The 15000-nt window shown below is 49.6% G+C and overlaps 1 protein-coding gene across 18 annotated transcripts in view; it reads left to right on the forward strand.

Annotated features, from left to right (window-relative positions):
• The window catches only part of RhoGAP71E (Rho GTPase activating protein at 71E), a 101804-nt gene that overhangs the window by 36265 nt on the left and 50539 nt on the right, over positions 1–15000 (forward strand). The window contains exon 1 of one of the 18 annotated variants that reach the window (XM_070143221.1): positions 257–295. The exons of 16 other annotated variants lie outside the window; for them this stretch is intronic. The gene's annotated coding sequence lies outside the window, so the exon portion shown is untranslated. One more of the 18 variants, XM_070143218.1, reaches the window with a different exon arrangement.

Here is a 15000-nt window from a genome sequence, read left to right on the forward strand (position 1 = left end):
TCCCTTCCCCACCCCCCAATGCCCATCCTCTTAACCCATTTGTTTTAATGACTATGAAATTCCCACTCCCCTCTCCCCTCCACTCGTCTCCTCTCACCTCCACTCTCCCCTCCCCCCTCTCCCTATCCTTTAGTAAAATGACGCGGTGCGTGTTTCGTGCGTTCCTTTCCCCTGACGACACCTGCTCACCCCCCCCCCCCCTCTCACGCACAGCTGTTGTGCCCTGAGCCGTCGTGACATTATCCCTCCTTGAGTAATCTCGCGGGAGACTTCAACAGCGGCAAGTCTGGTTCGTGTGAGTGCGAATGTCCGTCAGTGCGTGTGTGCGAGTGCGTGCGAGTGCGAGTGGTCCAACAGCGCGAGTGTGGCGACATTTGGTACGTGAGAGAGCCGGCAGCGAGGCGTGAACTGACACTGACTGGCTACTCTGCGCCAGCCAGCCTGGGTGTGCTTCAGTCTTGGCCTTGTCTCCCGTGCGTGTGGAAGCCCCGCGTGTGTGGCGTCGCCGCGAACCTCGTGTGGCCTGCCTGCTTGCCTGGTCGTCCTACCTGCTGGGGCCTGCCTGCCTGCCCTTCCCGTTTCTCTCTCGAGCCCCTTGCGGTACGCCACGCCTCCCCGCCGCGTCCCTTTCTCGAAGCCTTGCTCCTGCAGGAGTGGACACACAAACTCGCCAACCACCACCAGCTGTCTGTCTGAGGGAGGAGGGCTCGGGGGCGTTTCTGTGAAGGGCGTGGGGGTCTCGGCACTCTCGCACGTACACTTGAAAAGAGAGAGAGAGAGAGAAACTGTTCGCGAGCGGCGTCACAAGTGAAAGGAAACTAGCTGTCGTCGTCGTCGTGTTGTGCCTTCCGTGTTCGCCGTGCACCGAGCACCTTGAGGCGGGCGAGGAAAACCTAACCCGCTGGAAACAGGTGCAGGCGCGAGGAATGAAACCCTTTGGTGAGCGATCGGAAATGGTTTGGCGAAAGTTTTGTTATCCTATCATGTGTCTGATTGATTTTAGTGCAAACGAAATAAACGAAAGTGGGGAAAAAAGAGAATGACTGACAATATTACACGGTTGTAGTGGACTTGGATAAAGCACCGTGGGCCTCGAAAACAAGAGAGAAAGAGAAAGAAAGTCGATATAAGTACAAGAGGCGGTGGTGGATAATATCATGAAATTAACCATCTACTTTAAGTGTGTCATATGTGTTAAGGGAGGAATTAAGGCCGCGGGAAGAAAGTTGCTCGGATGTCTCACTGCCTGGTGATTTAGTGGCGTTGATTGTCTCAACACGTTAATTGTAGGCTCCGTAAAGTGCAGGACGCCCTCCCCCCTACCCCCTTCGGCGTCTTGAGTGGGGGTAGGGGTAGGGTAGGAGATCAACGTCGTCCCCAGCGAACCCCACAACCATTAAGGGACCCCACCGCCCCCATCATGACCTCTGTGACCCTTTCTCTCTCCCCTGAGGTTCTTGTGGGTAATGTCCCTTTAAAGCCCAGCTGATCGCCTTGGGGTACCACGCCCCCAGTGCATAGCCGCCGCCTCTTATTGCGTCCGAGCGCCACGCCCCTTGGCAACTCGAACCTGCAGTGGGTGAATTAATGAGTGAATACATGTAGAAGTGATTTTACAATTGAGTGAGTTAATGTGTGAGTGAGTGTATGAGTGAATTGAGTGAGAGTGAGTTTAGTGTATGAGTTGAGTGCATTGAGAGAGAGAGAGTGCATTGAGTGAGAGAGAGTGAGTTGAGTGTGAGTGTATGAGTTGATCGAGTTGGAGTGAGTGAATCGAGTGTATTAGTGAGTTGAGTGTATGATTGAATTGAATGAGTGTGTGAGTGAGTGACGTGCAGGTAACCTCGTGCATTTCCCCAGGTATATATCCGTTAGGGAGATCTTACAGGGGAATCTCGCAGGCCAGTGAAGGACAGTAGTCAGACCGCCTTGGCTTGGGCCGTGCAAGTGCGTTTTCTTTTTTTCGCTTTTACCTTTTGTTAATTTATTTATTCATTCATCTATCTCCATGTATTCCCTTTTTATTGTTTTGTTTATCTATTTCTATTCGTGTATCTGTGTGTTTAGTTATCTGTTCATGATTTCCGAGCCACGTAATCCCTTCATGACAGGCGCCTGGACCGAGACGTATCCTGTGATATTGAATCCTTATGCAACAGAATTGAGTGGTCGCGATCGCATGATTGAGCGCCGTCTCGTGTGGCCTGAAATGAGGTTTCTGAGGGCGTGAAGCTGACCAGACGGAAAAGCCAGCGGTATGTGAGGCTTCCCCGCACGCGCGCCCGAGCTCGCAAAAATCAGAAAACAAACAAGAGTGGGAGGGAGGGAGGGAGGCGGATAAACGAGGAGGAGGGAGGGGGAAAAAAGACAAACAAGCAAATGTACTTGGCGCGTGTGTGCATGAACATGAACGTGGGACTTCCAGCGTTAGTATGCCTGTCATGGGCGGTGTACATGGTTTGCCTGTGTGTGTGTTTGTTTGGCTTGTACGTTGAGGCGTAGTTTCGTTATGTAGGTAGGATATTCTCTCTCTCTCTCTCTCTCTCTCTCTCTCTCTCTCTCTCTCTCTCTCTCTCTCTCTCTCTCTCTCCCTCTCTCACACTCTCCCTCTCTCTCACTCTCTCACACTCTCACTCTCTCTCCCTCACGCTCTCTCACTACCTCACTCTCACTCTCACTCTCACTCTCTCTCTCTCTCTCTCTCTCTCTCTCTCTCTCTCTCTCTCTCTCTCTCTCTCTCTCTCACTCTCTCTCTCACTCTCATTCTCTCACTCTCATTCTCATCTCTCATTCTCTCTCTCTCTCTCTCTCTCTCTCTCTCTCTCTCTCTCTCTCTCTCTCTCTCTCTCTCTCTCTCTCTCTCTCTCTCTCTCTCTCTTTCTCTCTCTCTTTCTCTCTCTCTCTCTCTCTCTCTCTCTCTCTCTCTCTCTCTCTCTCTCTCTCTCTCTCTCTCTCTCTCTCCCTCCCTCCCTCCTCCCTCCTCCCTCTCTCTCTCTCTCTCTCTCTCTCTCTCTCTCTCTCTCTCTCTCTCTCTCTCTCTCTCTCTCTCTCTCTCTCTCTCTCTCTGATTCTCTCATTCTCTCAATCTCCCAGTCTCTCTCATACTCCCTCTCTCTCATACTCCCTCTCTCTCATACTCCCTCTCTCTCATACTCCCTCTTTCCCGCCCTCTCCATGCCCCACTCAATTCCGTGACACGACATCAGACGTCGCTTGCTCTTGGTGTGTGTGTGTGTCGTTTCTAGCAGCCTGAGGGGCCCCGTCCGTCTCACTAGTTGAGGCGCGTTCGAATCCCCAGCGATGTTTTCTTCCGTAGGCCCCTCTTTCTTTTGTTTATTTCTTTCTTTTTGTGTTTCTTTCTTTCTTTTTTGTGTTTCTTTCTTTCTTTCTTTCTTTTTTGTGTTTCTTTCTTCCTTTCCTTTCTTTCTTTTTTGTGGTTCTTCCTTTCTCTCTTTCCCAGCTTAAGCATCGTGTCTTTCCTTTTTTCGCCCTCGTTTCCTTTCCTTCTTTTCTCCTCTTTTTCTCTCCAAGCCCAAGCTCCCTTCCTCCCTTTTATCCTTTTTCCTTCCTTCCTTCTCCCCTACTTTCATTCACTTCCTTTCCTCCTTCCTTCTCCCCTACCTTCCCTTCCTTCCTTCCTCTCTGCCTTCCTTCCTGCCTTCCTTTCTTCTCCCTTCCCTCCCTCCCTCCCTCCCTCAGGGGACGGAGAAAGTGGCGATCGGGGAGGGGGAAGGGGGGGGGCAATAAGAGGGGCAGGAGTTGAGTTTCTTTCCCGACCAGCCCCTTGCTTTTGGTCGTTTCAAGGTCCTTATTGCGTTCGCTGGCGTTGCTATCGGGCTATTCCGACCCACCGCGGGCTACTCGGCAACTACCGCCTTCTGGGCTACTTTGCTCCTTGGCTCCTCTACTTTCGGGTTGGTCGGACTACCTGGGCTACTCCTCGGTAACACGGCAGCTTTCCTATTGACTTGTGGTGACCGCCTGCGCCTCTGAGGCCGCCGGGGACGACCGCGAGAGAGAGAGAGGGACGACCGCGGCGGAGGGGGGTCGTGGTGGTCGGCGGCGCTGGGTTGGTTGGTGCGGCTTGGAGGAGGTGCCTCTTCCTCTTGGTGGCTTGCTTGCGTTTGTGTGGGTGTGGGTGGGAGTGGGTGGGGGTCGGTGGGTGTGGGAGTGGGTGGGTGGGGGTCGGTGGGTGGGTGGGTGTGTTTGTGAGTGGGTGGTTGGTGGGAGTGGGAGTGTACGTGCGTGTGTGAGGGTGGGGGTCGGTGGGTGGATGCGTGTGTTTGTGAGTGGGTGGGTGGGTGTGCGTGCGTGTGTGAGGGTGGGAGTCGGTGGGTGGGTGGGTGTGGGTGGTCGTGCGTGAGGTCGTACCTTGGTGGCCCAGTTGTCTCGGGCTGAGCGGCATCACGGCCTGGTGAGTACATGCAAAGTAGCGGACGTCATTCTCTTTCATGCATCGTGAATGGCTCCTCCCACCGTCCTTCCGTCGCCCCCCCCCACCCCCCCCTCTCTCGCGCCCTCTCCCTCCCCCTCACCCTCTCTCCCTTCCCCTCACCCTCTCCCCTCTCGCTCTACCTCACCCTCTCTCCCTCCTCCATCTCCCCCCTCCCCCTCGCCCTATCTCTCCACCTCCCTTCTCCGTCTACCTCACCCTATCTCTCTCCCTTTCTCACTCCCTCTCCCTATCTCTCCACCTCCCTTCTCCCTCTCCCTCTCCCCTTCTACTTTGAGCCCCCTCCCCCCCTTCGCCGTGCGTGCGTAACCATGACGGGGTCGCCTTTATGTCTCCGCGCAGGCCAGGTCGTTCATCGAGTGAGGGGATTTAAGTGGTGCAACCTCCTCTCTCACGGGAAGACGCTTGACCTCATCTTGTACTCTCTTGCCTCCCCACTTTCTTTCGTTTTTCTCTCCTCGTCTTCTTTCTTCCCCTGTTTCGCTCGCGGTTGTGCCTTTCCTCTCTTTGGAGTTTGCCGTGCAGGTCCTTCGTCTCCTCTGTTCATCTTCCCGTTCATCATCATCTCCTTTACTTATCCCCTCCGTTTCCTGGTAGCTCTCCTTCCTTCTTCCCCTTTCCATCCTTTTAAGTTTCTCTTCCAACCCCCAGTTCCCCTCCAACCCACGCTTTCAACCTCCCTTGCAACCTTCTCTTGCAACCCCCCCTTCCTTCCTTTGAAATATCTCTTGCAACTTCCTCCTCTTCTCAGACTTCGTTGCAAACCTCAATTTTGATTAACATTGTGCGTGTACTTGTACGTGTGTGTGTGTGTGTGTGTGTGTGTGTGTGTGTGTGTGTGTGTGTGTGTGTGTGTGTGTGTGTGTGTGTGTGTGTGTGTGTGTGTGTGTGTGTGTGAGTGAGTGAGTGAGTGTGAGTGCGTCTATTCTCGTGCGTTCTCGTGTGCGTTTATTTTCACGTGTACGTGAATCTGTGTGTATATGTATGTACAAGTATCGGCCAGAGAAAGTGGGAGTACCTTGGAGCCTCCGCCCGAACTGTATCATTGTTGTCAAGGATTGTGTGTGTCTGTGTGCGTGTATGTTTGTATGTTTATATGTGTGTGTGTAGAGGTGTGTGTAGAAGGGATAGGATAAAAAATAAGAAAGAAGGGATCGCAGAGGGACATCATGGAACGTAGATTGAAGTTTGTAGCTGATGAAATTGAACAAAGGAGCTTTTCTTTATCTGTGCAGGCAGGCGTCTTAAACAGTATTCAATCACCTTACATTTAGAAACAGATTTTACTGCATATTTTTCTTTTGTATTTGTCTGTATGTGTTTGCACGGTTGCGAGTATGTACGTGCGTGTTGATACATAGGTCCATATTAATTTCAGTCAGTATAAAGAGATACCTAAGTGTGGCTGCAATTGATAGGTTATTCCTCTCTAAAATTAGGTGGATGTCCTCATGTGTGTGTATGTGTGTGTCCGTTTGTGGGCATATGTGTCTGTGTATGGGTGTGCCCTTGTATATACCAGTTTTGTTCGGCAGTCAACGTTTTTTTTCTTCTTGGATCATGAATGAAGCAAATATATTCGTTCGTTACTGACTGAAAACTGGCCGTGTTTCACCTGAGAGAGAGAGAGACAGACAGACAGACAGACAGACAGACAGACAGACAGACAGACAGACAGACAGACAGACAGAGAATATCGATGATTACGAGAGGCAGAGAAAGCTCCGAGGGATAGAATGGAAAACCGAGAGACACTGACATAGTGAAAAAGAAACATGAACAGAGCGGAGTCACTTACCTTAATTCCATTCATAGGCTCGGTGTGAATGAATCCCCCGACACCGGGCACCCTCCCTCTTCCCCCCCTCCCCCCACTCCCTCCCTCCCTTGTCTCCCCCACCTCCCCCACCCTCCCTCCCTCTCCTCCCTCTCCTCCCTCGCTCACCTCACACGCGCGCTTAGCTTTCACACGAACGTTGTTACGAAAAGGGTCCGTGTGCCTCCTCTTCAGAAACGAGCGTGTGCCTCCGCCTTTTCGTCTTCGCGTTCGTATACCCGCACAAGACGTCGCACGGGAAGTGGGAAAGACGTGATTCGGGTAGTGAGTGCAAGCAGATGGCAGAGTGTTGTCACGTGTAGGGGGGGGGGGAAGCCAGGTGCCTCTGACAACGGTGTCGAGGTCAGGTGGAGGTGCGTGTACACGGTGCCTCCTCCCTCACACACGCGCGCGCGCTCTCTCGCTCACACAACTCAAAGTTTTACCACTCGCCTTTTTCAGATTATTTATTTCCCTTCTCTTTCTTCTTTCTTTTCGTTCTAATTTATTTCCCTCTATTCTTTAGGTGTCTCTCCCTCTTTAAGAATTCTCCTTGTTCCTCCCTCTCCCTTCCACCGTTTTTATTTTTCCTTTCTTTTTTCCCTTTTTCCCTCCCTACCTCATTCGCCATCTACTCCATCCCCTCTCACCATCATCCAACTTTCCCCTCTTATTCCGCTAACTCTCCTCCCTCCCTCCCTCCCCCTGCAACCCAACCCTCCCAACCCCCTTCTTTCCCCCCACCGGATTCCCCCTTCCCCTTCCCTCCCCCTGCCATTCCTCTTCCCCCTCCCACTCCCCCTATCCTTCCTCCTCCCCTTCCCCTCACCTCATACTACCTCGGATCCTCTTCCCGGCGTGTGCAGGTGCGAGATTGTTGTGGGTCGAGGTTTCCGTGCACGAGGGAGAGGGGGAGGGAGAGGGAGGGAATGAGTGGGTGGGTGGGTGAGGGAGGGAAGGAGGGAAGGAGGCGGGGAGGGAGTATGAATATGTGTGTGTATGTGTGTGCGGGCGTGTGTGTTTGGGTGAGAGAGAGAGAGAGAGAGACAGAGACAGAGACAGAAAGAGAGAGAGAGAGAGAAAGAGAGACAGAGACAGAGAGAGAGAGAGAGAGAGATAGCCTGCGTGTGAGGGAAAGCAGGGGGGATAGATGGATAGATAGAGATGCTGATTCGAGAGATTGAGGGAGAAGGTACATGTGTTCGAGAAGGAGGGAAAGGGTAGGGGGGAGGTAGAGAGGAGCTAGGTCGAGGGAGAGGGAGAGGGAGAGGGAGGGATGGAGGGAGGGAGAGGGGAGATTGGAGGCGAGGTTCCTTCGCCCCTCTCAGGGAAGGTCAGCCATCTGGCCGCCCCTCACGACCTTACGTGCACAGCTTCCCTCCTTATTACCATACACCCACACGCCCAGGATGGATGGATGGATGGAGGGAGGGAGGGAGGGAGGGAGGGGTAGGGAGGGCCTGTGTGTGTGTGTGGCGAAGCTCGTGCGGTATTGCCATGGGTCATGTGGACTCGAGTTTCGTTTTCCTTGCTCGGTCTCTGTCTAAGTCTGCACCCCCCCCCCCTCTCTCTCTCTCTCTCTCTCTCTCTCTCTCTCTCTCTCTCTCTCTCTCTCTCTCTCTCTCTCTCTCTCTCTCTCTCTCTCTCTCTCTCTCTCTCTCTCTCTCTCTCTTTTTATCTGTATCTATATATATATATATATATATATATATATATATATATATATATATATATCTATATATATATATTTATTTATTTATTTATTTATTTATTTATTTATTTATTTATTTATCTATCTGTAAACGTACACACACACACACACATATACACATACACATATACATTTACATATATATACATATATACACATATACATATAAATATATACACATATATACACATATACATACACACACACACACACACACACACACATACACACACAACACACACACACACACACACATATATATATATATATATATATATATATATATATATATATATATATATATATGTGTGTGTGTGTGTGTGTGTGTGTGTGTGTGTGTATGTGTATATATATATGTTTATATATATGTTTATATATATATATATATATATATATATATATATATATATATATATGTGTGTGTGTGTGTGTGTGTGTGTGTGTGTGTGTGTGTGTGTGTGTGTGTGTGTATGTATATATGTGTATATGTTTATATATATATATGTGTATATATGTATATATATGTATATGTGTATGTGTATATATATATATATATGTGTGTGTGTGTGTGTGTGTGTGTGTGTGTGTGTGTGTGTGTGTGTGTGTGTGTGTGTGTGTGTGTGTATGTGTATATATGTGTATATGTATATATGTGTATATGTTTATATATATATGTGTATATGTGTATATATATATGTGTGTATATATGTGTATATCTATCTGTGTATATATGTATATATATGTATATGTGTATGTGTATATATGTGTGTATATATGTATGTGTGTATATATATATATGTGTATATATATGTGTGTGTATATATGTATGTATGTGTGTATATATATATATATATATATATATATATATATATGTATATATATACATTCATATATATATATATATGTATATATATATATATATATATATATATATATATATATATATATATATATATATATATATATATATATATATATACATACATAAATATATATACAAATATATATATATACATATATATATACATATATATATACATATACATATATATATATATATATATATATATATATATATACATATACATATATACATATATACATATGCCGCTCTTTCCCCATCTGTCTTTCTATTTGTCTAATGCGTGTTCAGAGAGTGTGTCACCAGGCAGTATCGATCACAGGGGTACCTACCTACCTACCTGCCTGGGCGTGCACACCTGGCCGCGGTCTGGACAGGGCGGGATGGAGGGGGGAGGGGGAGGGTAGGCGGCGGATGAGTTGGGTTTAGTGGTTGTGGCGGAGATGGAGTGGGAGACGGCGTGCAGCTGGGGGAGGTGGGCTGGAGGGGGAGGGGGGAAGTGAGGGCACGTGGCGAGTAGACAGATGGTACACGTTGTCCGCGCGCGCGTGTGAAGAGCGGCGATTTCGCGAGCGGGGCATGGGCGACCTCACGCCGGCCGCTGGAAGGGACGTCCAGGGAAGGACTCGGTCGGGATCGGGACGTCGGCGCGCCCCTCGCGATCGCCATGTGGGATGAAAGTCGGTGGAGGGCGGGGGTTGGGGGGTTGGGAGGGATATAGGGGTTTAGGGAGGGGTGTTTTAGAAAGGGGGGTGCTTGGGGAGGTAGGGGGTACCGGGGTATAGTGAGGGGCGGTAATAGGGAAAGTGGCAAGAGGTATAGGGGTATTTTAGGAAGGGTAAGTGGGGTAAGTATGATGTTTTAGGGAAGGGGATATTTTGAAGAAATCGTAGTGGTAGCATCTTAGGGGTTTGTGGGGGGGGGCTACTTAGGGAAGCGGGGAGGCGGGGGCATGGGGCGTGTTGGGGCATGGGGGAACGCGCGTCGTGCAGGGTCGAGGTAGGGCAGTAGATTATCGTAGTGGGGGGCGGGGGGTGGAGGGCGGGGGAGGGGGGCGAGCCATGACTCTGCTCTGCGTCGGGCGGAGGGAAGGAGGTTACGGCAAGGAAAAAAAAAGTGCGTGTTTGTGTAAGAGGGAGAGAAAAAGAGGGGTGTGTTTTTGTTCGGTGGGCTGTGAGGGTTTTTGCCGTTTGTTTGTTTGGTTGTGAGAGGTTTTGCAAGTGTTTGTTTGTATTTACGCCGTGTTTGCGTAGGTATTTGAGCACGCTGTGATGCCCGCGACAGATGAGGGACGCGGAGGGTTCGCTACTAATTAAGGTAACGGCTGATTGCCGACGTAGGGATTAACGGGCCTTGGGCACCACCTGCCCTGACCCCCCCCCCCCCGCCCGCCCTCGCGCCCTACGCCCATGTGCCCTACACCCACGGGCGTCGGGGCCTCGGCCAGCCCTGCTCGCGAGTGGGATTGGGCGGGAGCGTGCACAAGGCTCTGAATGGCGGCGGATACCAGCACCTGTCCTCGCACACGCGCGCGAGCAAGCACATGCTGACGCACGCAACCACAGATACATAGACCCCCTTATACACACGCACATTCACATCTTCAACCGAACACACTCGCTTGCACCCTCACTCACTTATTCACTTAATCGCACTCACTCATTCATTCACTCATACACTCACTCGCTCACTCACTCACATACTCACTCACTCACTCACACACTCACCCAATCGCTCACTCATTCACTCACATACTCACTCGCTCACCCACTCTCTCATTCACTCACGTACTCGCTCACCCACTCTCTCACTCACCCACATACTCACTCACTCGCTCACTCACCCACTCTCTCTCTCACTCACTCACGCACTCACTCACTCACTCACTCACTCACTCACTCACTCACTCACTCACTCTCCCACTCTCTCTCTCACTCTCTCACTCACTCACTCGTACACACACACAGGTGCTCACACCCCGGGACGCTACGATATAATTTACACCCGGTTGCAGTCAGCAGGGAAGAGCTCGCGTTACTCCCACCTGGGCTGTCCTCTTCCTCCTCCTCTTCCTCTTCCTTCTCTTCCTCCTCTCTCCCTCTTTCTTCTCTTCCTCCTCTCTCCCTCTATTCCTCTTTCAAATCTTCTTCTTCCTCTTCCTCGTCCTTGTTCTTTTTCTTTTTATCCTACTTCTGTTTGTTAGTTTTTTGATTTTCTAGCGTTTTTGGGCACGTTTCTCGTCTTTATTTTTACTTATTCCTCTTGTTTTTTTAGGTTCTGGTAGTACGCTTATTTTATTTCTGTTTCTTCATCTCTCCTCCTACTTTTCCTCCTTATCCTCCTCTTCCCCCTCATTTCTCCCACTTCTTCCCTCCTTCCGCAGTTTTCTAGTTTCCCTGCTCTTTCATTTTTCCTTTGTCTCTTGGTCTTTCTCTCGCTTTCTCCCTTTCTCCCTCCTTCCCCCCTACCCTCCGCTCTCTCTGTCTCTCTTGTTTTTGTTTTGTTTCTCGTTTTCACTTTCTGGTTTTGTATGATTTTCTTTTTTCTGTTTCTCACTCTCTTTCTCGCTTGTTGTCTATCGGGCTTTTATTATCAGGCTATCTATCAGAAACCACGCACACACATGTACGTTATTATTTTTATTTACTTATTCATTTATTAATTTTTACCTAATTGTGACTCTCCCTCCTCCCTTTTTTCCCTCTCCCTCTATTTCCTCTCTTCCCCCTCCCACTCTCCTCATCCTGTGCTACCTTCTCGTTCTATTCCATTTTGCGCTTTATTCTCCTCTCTCCATCTCCCAGAATCTCTCGCAACCCACCATTCTTCCATCCCAACCTCTCTTCTCCGTTTCTCCTCTCTCCTTCCTTCACCTCTCTCCTCTCTTCCCCTTTCCCAAACATTTTTCTCCTTATTGCTGTTATTCCTTCTCTCCTTTCCCCCTTCCTTCTTCCTTCCCCCTTCCCTCTCTCCCTTCCTCCTCCCTTCCCTCCCTTCCCTCCCCTTCCTTCCTTCCTTCCCTCCCTTCCTTCCTCCCCTCACTTCCTCCTCTCCTCCCTCCTTCCTTCCACCCTCTCCTTCCTTCCTTCCTCTCCTTCCTTCCATCCTTCCTTCCATCCCATCCTTCCATCCCATCCTTCTTTCCTTCCCTTCCTTCCTTCCTTCCTTCCTTCCTTCCTTCCTTCCTTCCTTCCATCCTTCCTTCCATCCTTCCTTCCTTCCTTATTCCCTCCCTCCCCCTCTTTCCTTCATGTCATCCTACTGGAGGTAATGCTCCGGTCATCCAGCCAGCGAGCCCTTTAACCGGTTTATTTCCGGTTGACGCCACGTGACTACGATAACGGTTTAAAGGGAGGGGGGGAAGAGGGAGGGAGGAGATCGGGGTAGGCTGGTGAGGGGGGTGCCTTTTGCTCGGTCTGTCTGTCTGTCTGTCTGTCTCTCCCTCTCTTTCTCGCTCTCTCTCTCTCTCTCTCTCTCTCTCTCTCTCTCAGTCTGTCTCTCTCTCAGTCTGTCTCTCTCTCAGTCTGTCTCTCTCTCAGTCTGTCTCTCTCTCTCTCTCTCTCCCTCTCCCTCTCCCTCTCCCTCTCCTCTTCCTCTTCCTCTTCCTCTTCCTCCTCCTTCCTCTTCCCCTCGTCTCTTTCTTGTCATCTCCATTGCCCTCTCTGCCTTCCTTGTTTCTTCCTCTTTATTCTCTTTCTTTCTTCTTCTCCCTCTCCTCCCTCCCTCCCCTCACCCATCCATTCCGTCCATCCATCCTTCTCCCCACCCCCCCCCTTTCCCCGTTTTCTGTTCTCTCTTCCATGTTTTGGTTTTTCGTAATCGGTCCGCAATTTGTGAGCGAAGGGAAAGGCAAGTCGTTCTCCTCCTCTCCCCCCTTTTCTCCCTCCTCTTCCACCTCTCCTCCCTTTTCATTCTCCTCCTCCTCTCCCCCCTTTTCATCCTCCTCCTCCTCTCTCCTTTTCATTCTCCTCCTCCCCCCCCTTTCATCCTCCTCTTCCTCTCCCCACTTTCCATTCTCCTCCTCTCCCTTTCATCCACCTCTGTCCTCTCCCCCTTTTCATTCTCCTCCTCTCCCCCATTTTCATTCTCCTCCTCCTCTCCCCCCTTTTCATCATCCTCCTCCCCCTCGTTTCTCCTACTTCCTTCTCTCTCCCGTTTCTCCCTTCTCTTCCCCCCTTCCACTATAGGCCGTCGTGACATGGGATCTGTACGCTTAGTTTTATGTGTTTTATCTGTTTATAAATGTGTAAGTATGTGTATTCACATTCCTTTTTATCCATATGTGTATCTACATGACTATCTTAATACAAACGCCCGTTTGTATTTGTATTTTTGTATGTACGTATCGATGGAGAGAGAGAGAGAGAGAGAGAGAGAGAGAGAGAGAGAGAGAGAGAGAGAGAGAGAGAGAGAGAGAGAGAGAGAGAAAAGAGAGAAGAGAGAGAGACGTAAAAAAAAATAAGAGAGACCGTATATAAAGTACGGCGCCATGGCCATGCCCGTATTGTTCGCGGTCGCCGCCGTCCAGCGCGCGTGTTGCATTAGTACAAAGAGACAGCGACGATGATGACTCGCATTTCCACGCTGGCCACCGGAACCCGCTATTATATGTGGTCCAGTTACGGCTGGGAATCTCGGCGGGGGAGGGGGAGGGGGGGGGAGAGGGAGTGGGAGTAGGGGGGAGAAGGGAGGGGGCGGACGTGGTGGGTGACAACGCCCGCACTCTTTCCTTTTACATTTTCTTGCTCGTTATTTCGTCGCCTTCGCCTCCCTTCACCTTTCTCTCTCTCTCTTTTTTCTTTTCTCTTCTGTTTGCTCTTCTCTTCGTTCTTTTCTCTTCTCTTTCTATTTCTCTTTCTCTTTCTCTTTCTCATCCCCATTCCTTCCCTCCTAATAATATGGGCCTCTATTTGTTTAAGGTTTCAGATTTGTATGCTTTTATGTGGAATTGAGTACATTGCGTGAATCTTCTCATTTTTACACACACACACACACACACACACACACACACACACACACACACACACACACACACACACACACACACACACACACACACACACACACACACACATATGTGTGTGTGTGTGCGTTTGTGTGTATACTTGAGTTTTCGTGTGCGTAATCCCCCCCCCCCCCCCCATTACTCCAGCTACAGCAGATCGCTGCCTTTTCCTTTAATATCCCATAATGGCCGCATTACTACCCATTGTGATCTAAGAACCCCAATAAACCACTCTCTTCCCCCTCCTCCCTCCCCCTACCCTGTCTTGCCTTTCACCCCTCACTCCTCCCTTCCCTATTTTTCAGCCCTCCCTTCTTCCCTTCTTCATTCTCCCTTTTCCCCTTCCTGGCTCCTTTTCACTCCTCTCTCCTCCTGTCCTTCCTACTTCTCTTCTTCCCCTCCTCCTTCTCCTCCCTTTCTGCTTCTCCTTCAACTGCTCCCCCTTCTCCCTTATAACTGCCCTACCCTTCTCCCCTCTACTCCTCCTTCTCCTTTCTACTCCTCCCCCCTTCTCCCTTCTACTCCTCCCCCTTCTCCCCTCTACTCCTCCCCCTTCTCCTCTCTACTCCTCCCCCTTCTCCCTTCTACTCCTCCCCCTTAGTACGCCCTTTCCATATCGTATATTCTCTCCGCAAGGGTTAAATTCCGTCCAAAAAGTATCATATCTGTCATCATGTTTATGAATATTACCAGATAAGTTTACCAAGCGGTGTGATGTTATACTTTTTTTTTCTTGCAGCTGTTCGCTCATCGTTACCAGGCATGCAAGACTTTTTTCTTTTTTTTTCTTATTCTGGTGTAAGTGTGACGTGCCGTTACTCATTGCGTCATCGTTATTTCCAGCGGGTTGCCGTAGTCACTGTTTCGTGAAATCGTCACACTTTTATGACTTTTAATCATGCTCTTTTTTTTCTTGTTTCCTATTATTTTTTTCCTGTATTTTTTGTGGTTCTTCCGGTACTGTCAAACAATTTGACGTTATTAAGTCCTAAACGTTTGTGTATATTGTGTGGTATTATTTTATCGACTTTGTTTCTTGGTAATTTTGTTCGAACAGCGTTTCATAATCGAGGGGGGAAAAAATTCCCCTGGCGTTATTTTCACCGACTTCCCGCCCCGTCCCTCCCTCGCCCTCCCGCTTGTTACGATCACC

The sequence above is a fragment of the Penaeus vannamei genome, chromosome 30 (assembly GCF_042767895.1).
Source record: "Penaeus vannamei isolate JL-2024 chromosome 30, ASM4276789v1, whole genome shotgun sequence".
NCBI classification, from domain to species: domain Eukaryota; kingdom Metazoa; phylum Arthropoda; class Malacostraca; order Decapoda; family Penaeidae; genus Penaeus; species Penaeus vannamei.